Source organism: Salvelinus sp. IW2-2015, unplaced genomic scaffold (genome assembly GCF_002910315.2).
Source record: "Salvelinus sp. IW2-2015 unplaced genomic scaffold, ASM291031v2 Un_scaffold5352, whole genome shotgun sequence".
Lineage (NCBI taxonomy): Eukaryota > Metazoa > Chordata > Actinopteri > Salmoniformes > Salmonidae > Salvelinus > Salvelinus sp. IW2-2015.
Window position 1 is genome coordinate 82470 of NW_019946617.1, and position 9615 is coordinate 92084.

Consider the following 9615-nt stretch of genomic DNA (forward strand, 5'->3'; position numbering starts at 1 on the left):
TGTGTCTTACCTATGATTGTTAATCTCGTGTGTGTGTGTATATCATATGTATCATTCATGTCGTGTGTGTGCGTGTGTGTTGTGTGTGTGTGTTGTATGGATCAGTGTGTGTGTGTGTCGGTGTTGTGTGTGTGTGTTGTGTGTGTGTGTGTGTGTGGTGTGTGTGTGTGATTGGTGGCTGTGTGTCGTGTGTCTGTGGTCTGTGTGTGTGTGTGACGTTATGGTGTTTGATCTAACCTGCAAGAAGTGGTTGAATCTCCTGGTCTGCGGTGGAGCACTCTGGATCCGATACCCCATCAATGTCCAGGCCGTCAAAACTGTACTGTACTGCCTCAGGAACTTGATAACGCTGCTGATGAACGTCTGGCGGTTGGCTGCACTGGACACCATTGCTGTGAACCTGGGTACACACACACAGCTCAGACACAGGGTGTGTGTGTAAATGTGTGTGTGCACTTGCATGTTTATATGCATCTCCACTTACGGCTGAGTGCCAAAGTTCCATCCTCCAATGGCCAGCAGAGTCTTCAGGTTGCTGTTCCTGTTACCAAATACAAGACTTAGGGTTAGTCCTGACTTAGGTGTGCATGTGTGTGTACCACGGGAGGCTGCTGAGGGGAGGACAGCTCATAATAATGTCTGGGATGGAGCAAATGGAATGGCATCAAACACATGGAAACAATACGTTTCACATATTTGATACCATTCCACTAATTCCGTTCCAGCCCTTACCACGAGCCCATCCTTCAAAATTAAGGTGCCACCAACCTCCTGTGGTATGTACATGCCTGAATGAGAAAGTGTTTGCCTGCATTTGTCTATGTGTGTGCATGCCTGCTTGAGTGTGTGTTTGTGTGTGTGTGTTTGTGCATGTGTGTGTCTCTCTCACTGGTTCTTGAGAGCCTGGAACTGTCCGTAGAGTTTCTCATCGTCCCATTCGTAGGTCTTGATCTCGTTGTTGGCCATGCCGGCAAAGGCATAGATCAGATGGTCACAGAGACAGGGGTCCACGTTGGCGGGGAAATACTTGCCTGCTCCTGGCCGGTACTGGCCCCAGTTAGTGAAATAACAGGAGAGGATGTAGGAGGATCCTATGGAAGGGTAGTAGTAAGGTTAGAGTTTGGAGTTAGACAGTTTTAGAGTCAGGGTTGTCATGCTCTGTAAATCATGTTATAGTTCTCTGATTGGCTACTTACCTAGATGCTGGCTACATGTAAATGAAATGTACTTAAAACGTACCTAGATGCTGGCTACATGAAAATTAAATGTACTTAAAACGTATCTAGCTGCTGGCTACATGTAAATGAAATGAACTTTAAACTTACCTAGCTGTGCATGCAGCAGGAGAGCCAGTCCTAGAGAGGGAGAAAAGGAGAATAGTGTGAGAGAAAGTGAGAGAGAGAGAAATAAAGAAGGCAGGAAGAGAAAGGCAGAGGTTTTGTGTTATATTAATATTTTTAAAAAGTCAACATAATTTAGAACTGTAATAATATAAAGTGCAGTTCTTCCCCTCAGACATGAATATAGGTGGGTCATCGTGCTGGCAACCTCAGTCCGTAGAAACAGAATTTGACCACAGTAGCATAGACAAAATGCATAACTAGAGGACATTCGTCAGTGGCCAATTCTCTCCACAGGGAGCCAAAGCCTTAGCATAGAGCATAGTATGTCTGAATGTTGATAATTGTCATTACAATGAAAATGTAAATGAAAGGTTTGAAAGAAAGATAGAGCAATTGTACAGTTATAGGCTAAGTATGACAAAATAAATTCCACTTACCAACGCAGATGAGTAGTTTGCCCATGGTTGCTCTGTACATTGCTCCATGGGCTGCTGGACCCTTTTATACTCTCAACGACCAATCCTATCTCACTCAAATCTCTATGACTTTCCCATTCCGCAGCAAAACTCAATCAGCCTCAGTCACTTGTTTGAACAAGGGTTTACACTGCCTTAACAAAAACACTGATAAACTTCATATGTCCTTGTTTTAAGACATGATAAGCTGATGTTTAAGAAAGCAAGTCTGTTTTTGGTTGTAATGATTTGGTGAAACTGACAACCATAGAGATGGGTGCATTAGTCACCCCTTAGCCTCTTCAGTATAGCCCCTACAACTAGCCCCTGCACCCTAGCTGGCACCTTTCTCCTACCACCAAACCCACTATATACTTGTGGAGATTGACCTTGAAATGGATGTACAGAATATGGTGACCATTCTACCAACTCAAGCTCAAGGTTGAGATGTCCCATAATTAATTGATCTATCTAATGTTTCAGTTCTTCTAGCAGTGAGTTGAAGGTTGGGGGGAAGTGCCTTGGGGATAGGAATAAAACGTGTGACTTGAGGGTAAGGGGCAAGGGGTCTATTTAAAATGAAGCATCAGGCTTGAGACAGACCTGTATAACCTCATGCTCTGCCTAGCAAAAGTTTTGTTACTTGCCGTAGCGTAATTGATCATCGTAATAATGTATCACAATGCAGCCATATAACAAGAAATGATTAAGAAATCAAGTGTACTTTTCAGTGTGTTACCATAGTGTTACCATATTTGTTTGAGTTTATTGGAATCTGTTATTATTACTAATAGTTATGATTTATCCACAATGTCCAAAAAAACAATTGTCAGCAAATACACTGCTCAAAAAAATAAAGGGAACACTTAAACAACACAATGTAACTCCAAGTCAATCACACTTCTGTGAAATCAAACTGTCCACTTAGGAAGCAACACTGATTGACAATAAATTTCACATGCTGTTGTGCAAATGGAATAGACAACAGGTGGAAATTATAGGCAATTAGCAAGACACCCCCAATAAAGGAGTGGTTCTGCAGGTGGTGACCACAGGCCACTTCTCAGTTCCTATGCTTCCTGGCTGATGTTTTGGTCACTTTTGAATGCTGGCGGTGCTTTCACTCTAGTGGTAGCATGAGACAGAGTCTACAACCCACACAAGTGGCTCAGGTAGTGCAGCTCATCCAGGATGGCACATCAATGCGAGCTGTGGCAAYAAGGTTTGCTGTGTCTGTCAGCGTAGTGTCCAGAGCATGGAGGCGCTACCAGGAGACAGGCCAGTACATCAGGAGACGTGGAGGAGGCTGTAGGAGGGTAACAACCCAGCAGCAGGACCGCTACCTCTGCCTTTGTACAAGGAGGAGCAGGAGGAGCACTGCCAGAGCCCTGCAAAATGACCTCCAGCAGGCCACAAATGTGCATGTGTCTGCTCAAACGGTCAGAAACAGACTCCATGAGGGTGGTATGAGGGCCCGACGTCCACAGGTGGGAGTTGTGCTTACAGCCCAACACCGTGCAGGACGTTTGGCATTTGCCAGAGAACACCAAGATTGGCAAATTCGCCACTGGCGCCCTGTGCTCTTCACAGATGAAAGCAGGTTCACACTGAGCACATGTGACAGACGTGACAGTCTGGAGACGCCGTGGAGAACGTTCTGCTGCCTGCAACATCCTCCAGCATGACCGGTTTGGCGGTGGGTCAGTCATGGTGTGGGGTGGCATTTCTTTGGGGGGCCGCACAGCCCTCCATGTGCTCGCCAGAGGTAGCCTGACTGCCATTAGGTACCGAGATGAGATCCTCAGACCCCTTGTGAGACCATATGCTGGTGCGGTTGGCCCTGGGTTCCTCCTAATGCAAGACAATGCTAGACCTCATGTGGCTGGAGTGTGTCAGCAGTTCCTGCAAGAGGAAGGCATTGATGCTATGGACTGGCCCGCCCGTTCCCCAGACCTGAATCCAATTGAGCACATCTGGGACATCATGTCTCGCTCCATCCACCAACGCCACGTTGCACCACAGACTGTCCAGGAGTTGGCGGATGCTTTAGTCCAGGTCTGGGAGGAGATCCCTCAGGAGATCATCCGCCACCTCATCAGGAGCATGCCCAGGCGTTGTAGAGAGGTCATACAGGCACGTGGAGGCCACACACACTACTGAGCCTCATTTTGACTTGTTTTAAGGACATTACATCAAAGTTGGATCAGCCTGTAGTGTGGTTTTCCACTTTAATTTTGAGTGTGACTCCAAATCCAGACCTCCATGGGTTGATACATTTGATTTCCAATGATAATTTTTGTGTGACATTCAACTATGTAAAGAAAAAAGTATTTAATAAGAATATTTCATTCATTCAGATCTAGGATGTGTTATTTTAGTGTWCCCTTTATTTTTTTGAGCAGTGTATATATACTTTTTCATTACAGAGTCACAATCAGGTTTACTTGTTTGTACTGGTGTTTCTGTAGCTGCATCATTAATTGTTCAAAAGGATTTAAGTGCTCTGATATATACCTTATCACATTTAACACAGTGTATCAGTCCTTATAAGTACATTGAATACAATCACTGCCTAAGTTGATATCTTGGTTGAAGGACGGCATCTGCACAGTATACTCTGACTAAGCGTTTTGCTGTCTGCAAAGTTTTTAACACATGCAAACTCTGCCTTCTTTGCCCAGCATAGGAAATGAATCAGGAACTAGTAAATGACAAAGCATTGCCTGAACAGCGACGTGAAGCCTGGAAAGTCAGATTAAATGTCTGATGCCATACCGATTACATAACAGCTGTCTCTGATTCGTTGGCGAGGGGAATTCTTAGTAATATTTTGGTAGTAAAATTGTTATATGATTGGTTGTCGCAACCCGAAGAGTTCTAGACTCAACGAAAGGTTCTAGATTCAACATTGTCAGTGGGTGCCATATGGGCTCTGGATGTGCTGTCACACACCTTTGGTGCCAGGGGGGAAGCACGTTCAAATGGCCAGGTATTATCTTATGGAACAGTTCCATTAAACCATGCCTCCCCTGCAGATCTGGAGGTCAACCAAGACCTTGTGCAGCAACAGTAGTGGGCCTGTCTCAAGATTAGAAGGTTGCATGTTCAAATCATGTTGGGGTGAAGGTTTTTATGCACTCAGCCCTGTCTTAAACTATGTAGCTTTTCTTCCTTTTATTGTATTATTCTTGTTTTTGTCTTTATAGTCTTTGCTGTAGTACAGTGTCCTTGGGTTTTTTGAATGGCGAGATACTGAAAAAACAGCTATCTCAAGGCCATCAGACTGTTAAATATCCATCACTAGCCGGCTACCCCCCGTATACTCAACACTGCACCTTAGAGGCTGCTAAACTCAGCAAAGAATTGAAATATCCTCTCACTGTCATCTGCGTTTATTTCAGCCAACTTACCATGTGTAAATATTTGTATGAACATAACAAGATTCAACAACTGAGACATAAACTGAACAAGTTCCACAGACATGTGACTAACAGAAATGGAATAATGTGTAATGTGTCCCAGAACAAAGGGGGACACAGAGACAGAGACACAGGCCTTCATTCCAAATGATACAGTCAACGAAATCTGAACTAGACATCCCCCCCGTAGATGCTATTTTCCCAAGACCTCGTGGCGCAACGGTAGTGCGTCTGACTCCAGATCAGAAGGTTGCGTGTTCAGTTACAGTTCAAATGTTGCTAAACAACGACCAATCCGATGATGCTTTAGATGACGTCGTCTCTCCACAAAAGCATGGCACAACTTGCAAATTCCTAAAATCCAGATGATGCTGTTGTGTGAATTGAACAGACTAAATCAAGTCTTCAAACAGGGAGTTTAAACCTGGAGGTTTCAGTGAGCTTTAAATTTACCTAGAATTTTCAGGGGTAAGCTGTATTTGGCTTATGGGATTGTGTAAAATGTCCACAGGTGAACATGTCATGGAAAAGTGACAAGAAAATTGGCAATTATAGAAAGACTTGCTTCTAATGGAAGGTGAACATTAAAAGAACCCCGAACAGGGACTTGAACCCTGGACCCTCAGTATTAAAAGTCTGATGCTCTAACCCGACTGAGCTATCCAGGCTCTACAGCTAATTGTTTTTCATATCACGTAACCTGCCGGGCAGATGCCACGTCAGATCGTACATTTCACCAGAGACACAGGCCTTCATTCCAATTGATACCAGTCAACAGAAATCTGAACTAGGCATCCCCGCCCCATAGATGCGATTTTTACAAGACCTCGGTGGCGCAACGGTAGCGCGTCTGACTCCAAATCAGAAGGTTGCGTGTCAAAATCAGATCGAGTTTTGGTCAGATTTTTGATGTGTGCAATCTCTGCCTTTACACAGCGAAGTCAATGAAAATCAGCACAAGTACCAATGTGGCTTTACAGTTCAAATGTTGCTAAACAACGACCAATCCGATGATGCTTTGATGAACAGTCGTCTCTCACAAAGGCATGGCACGCTGCAAATTCCTAAATCAGATGATGCTGTGTGATTGACAGACTTAAATCAGTCTTCAAACAGGGAGTTTAAACCTGGAGGTTCAGATAAAAATCCTAAAGTTTTCAGACTAAGCTGTTTTGGCTATGGGATTGTTATTGTCACAAGGTGAACAATGTCATGGAAAGTGACAGAAATTGCAATTATAGAAAGACTTGCTTCTGATGGAAGGTGAACATTAAAAGACTGCCCAAACCGGGACTTGAACCTTGGACTCTCAGATTAAAAGTCTGATGCTCTACTACGACTGAGCTATCCAGGCTCTGCAGCTAATTGTTTTCATACACCTAACCTGCCGGGCAGAATGCACGTCAGATCGACAATTTCACCAGAGACACAGGCCTTCATTCCAATTGATACAGTCAACGAAGATCTGAACTAGGCATCCCCCCCATAGATGCGATTTTTACAAGAACCTCGTGGCGCAACGGTAGCGCGTCTGACTCCAGATCAGAAAGGTTGCGTGTTCAATCACGTCGTGGTCAGATTTTTTTGATGTGTGCCAATCTCTGCTTTACACAGCGAAGTCAATGAATCAGTCAGCAAGTATCAATGTGGCTTTACAGGTTCAAATGTTGCTAAACAACGACCAATCCGATGATGCTTTAGATGACAGTCGTCTCTCCACAAAGGCATGGCACGCTGCAAATTCCTAAATCAGATGATGCTGTGTGATTGACAGACTTAAATCAGTCTTCAAACAGGGAGTTTAAACCTGGAGGTTCAGATTAAAATCCCTAAAGTTTTCAGACTAAGCTGTTTTGGCTATGGGATTTGTATTGTCCACAGGTGAACATGTCATGGAAAGTGACAGAAATTGCAATTATAGAAAAGACTTGCTTCTGATGGAAGGTGAACATTAAAAGACTGCCCAACACCGGGACTTGAACCTTGGACTCTCAGATTAAAAGTCTGATGCTCTACCGACTGAGCTGATCCAGGCTCTGCATGTAAATTGGTTTTCAATACACCTAAACCCTGCCGGGCAGATGCAACGTAAGATCGTACATTTCACCAGAGACACAGGCCTTCATTCCAATTGATACAGTCAACGAAATCTGACTAGGCATCCCCCCCATAGATGCAATTTTTACAAGACCTCGTGGCGCAAACGGTAGCGCGTTTGAACTCCAGATCAGAAGGTTGCGTGTTCAAATCACGTCATGGTCAGAATTTTTGATGTGGTCATCTCCTGACCTTTACAAGCGAAGTCAATGAATCAGCACAAGTACCAATGTGGCTTTACAGTTCAATGTTGCTAAACAAACGACCAATCCGATGATGCCTTTAGATGACCGTCTTCTCTCAACAAAAGCATGGCACAGCTGCAAATTCCTGAAATCAGATGATGCTCGTGTGATTGAACAGACTAAATCAGTCTCAAACAGGGAGTTAAAACCTGGAGGTTCGATTAAAATTCCTAAAGTTTTCAGACTAAGCTGTTTGGGCATATGGGATTGTATTGTCCACAGGTGAACATGTCATGGAAAGTGACAAGAAATTGCACATTATAGGAAAGACTTGCTTCTGATGGAAGGTGAACATTAAAAGACTGCCCAAACAGGGACTTGAAACCCTGGGACCCTCAAGATTAATAGTCCTGATGCTGTACGACTGAGCTATCAGGCTCTGGATGTAATTATTTTCATACACCTAACTGCCCGGGCAGAATGCACGTGCAGATCGTACATTTCACCAGAGACCACAGGCCTTCATTCCAATTGATACAGTCAACGCGAAATCTGAACTAGGCATCCCCCCATTGATGCTATTCTCCAAGACCTCGTGGCGCCAACGGTACGGCGTCTGACTCCAGATCAGAAAGGTTGCGTGTTTCAAATCACGTCGTGGTCAGAAATTTGATGTGTGCAATCTCTGCCTTTACACAAGCGAAGTCAATGAATCAGCACAAGTACCATGTGGGCTTTACAGTTCAAATGTTGCTAAAACAACGACCAATCCGATGATGGCTTTAGATGACAGTCGTCTCATCACAAAAGCATGGCACACACTGCAAATTCCTAATCAGATGATGCTGTGTGATTGACAGACTTAAATAGTCTTCAAACAGGGAGTTTAAACTGGAGGTTCAGATAAAAAATCCTAAAGTTTTTCAGACTAGCTGTTTTGGCTATGGATGTATTGTCCACAGGTGAAGCATGTCATGGAAAGTGACAGAAATTGCAATTATAGAAAGACTTGCTTCTGATGGAAGGTGAACATTAAAAGACTGCCCAAACAGGGATTGAACCCTGGACCCTCAGTTGAATAGTCTGATGCTGTACCAACTGAGCTATCCATGCTCTGCGTGTAATTGTTTTCATACACCTAACCTGCCGGGCAGATGCACGTCAGGTCGTACATTTCACGCAGAGACACAGGCCTTCATTCCAATTGATACAGTCAACGAAACTGAACTAGGCATCCCCCCCCAACAACGACAAATCCGATGATGCTTTGGATGACAGTCGTCTCTCAACAAAAGCATGGCACACTGCAAATTCCTAAATCAGATGATGCTGTGTGATTGACAGACTTAAATCAGTCTTCAAACAGGGAGTTTAAACCTGGAGGTTCAGATAAAAAAATCCTAAAGTTTTCAGACTAAACTGTTTTGGCCTATGGGATTGTAATTGTCCCACAGTGAACATGTCATGGAATGTGACAGAAATTGCAACTATAGCAAAGACTTTGCAGTGTGCCATGCACGTCAGAATCGTACATTTCCCCAGAGACACAGGCCTTCATTCCAAATGATACAGTCAACGAAATCTGAACTAGGCATCACCCCCCGTAAGATGGGATTATTCTAGACCTGTGCGCAACGGTAGCGCGTCTGAATCCAGATCAGAAGGTTGAGTGTTCAAATCATGCCGTGGTCAGATTTTTTGATGTGTGCAATCTCTGCCTTTCTTTAACACAGCGAACTCAAAGAATCAGCACAGCGTACCAATGTGGCTTTCACAGTTCAAGATGTTGCTCAAACAACGACCAATCCCGATGATGGCTTTAGATGACAGTCGGTCTCTGCACAAAAGCATGGCACCTGCAAAATTCGTAAATCAGATGATGCTGTGGGTGATTGACAGACTTAAATCAGTCTTCAAAACAGGGAAGTTTAAACCTGGAGGGTTCAGATTAAAAATCCTAAAGTTTTTCAGACTAAGCTGTTTTGGCTATGGATTGTATTGTCCACAGGTGACACATGTCAGGAAAGTGACAGAAATTGCAATTATAGAAAGACTTGCTTCTGATGGAAAGGTGACACATTAAAAGACTGCCCAAACAGGGACTTGAACCCTGGAC

General features: G+C 44.0%; 3 non-coding genes and 1 pseudogene across 3 annotated transcripts; all 4 read right to left on the bottom strand.

Moving 5' to 3' along the window:
* The window catches only part of LOC112078169 (acidic mammalian chitinase-like), a 4195-nt pseudogene extending 2342 nt beyond the window's left edge, over positions 1 to 1853 (bottom strand).
* Positions 1854 to 5806: 3953 nt separating this feature from the next.
* trnak-uuu (transfer RNA lysine (anticodon UUU)) lies at positions 5807 to 5885 on the bottom strand. The gene has a single exon. It is a non-coding gene; the product is annotated as a tRNA-Lys (tRNA).
* Positions 5886 to 6496: 611 nt separating this feature from the next.
* trnak-uuu (transfer RNA lysine (anticodon UUU)) lies at positions 6497 to 6571 on the bottom strand. The gene has a single exon. It is a non-coding gene; the product is annotated as a tRNA-Lys (tRNA).
* A 606-nt stretch (positions 6572 to 7177) lies between these two features.
* Positions 7178 to 7252, bottom strand: trnak-uuu (transfer RNA lysine (anticodon UUU)). Its single transcript has one exon. It is a non-coding gene; the product is annotated as a tRNA-Lys (tRNA).
* Positions 7253 to 9615: the final 2363 nt, after the last annotated feature.